A 474-nucleotide genomic window follows, 5' to 3' on the forward strand; every position below is an offset into this window, starting at 1 on the left:
GGTCCAATGCAGTCTTTAAGCAGTAAGTATCCTAAGCAGTAAATATCCTAAGTGCAGGTAGCAGGCTTACATGTGATTTTATGTTTGTAAGCCTAGAGTGTTCACTTCATTTTTTAGACTGGATACAATACTAAAATTTGAATCTTTGTGAGTTATAATTTTACTTTTTTTAAAGATAATATTGAATTATTGAATTTTCTAAAAGTATTGATATAAATTTTTTGAGAGATTGTCAAGATCAATGCTAAAGTTGAGTAACCAACAATATGGTAAAGTGAGTTTAAGTCAAAGTGAAAATTCTTCCCCCAGAATGATTGTTTTGAAGAAGTTTGGTTTGTAAAATATGTCTCCCTGCCCCCTCATTTTTGAACATGTTCTCTTTAGGGACTTAATTGACTATTTATGATACGGATTAAGTTCCCAGCGAGCAAAAAAGTGCTGCTCTAGCTTTGGACATAAATGCAATAATCCACA

The sequence above is a fragment of the Hydractinia symbiolongicarpus genome, chromosome 12, assembly GCF_029227915.1.
Source record: "Hydractinia symbiolongicarpus strain clone_291-10 chromosome 12, HSymV2.1, whole genome shotgun sequence".
In the NCBI taxonomy this organism is placed as follows: domain Eukaryota; kingdom Metazoa; phylum Cnidaria; class Hydrozoa; order Anthoathecata; family Hydractiniidae; genus Hydractinia; species Hydractinia symbiolongicarpus.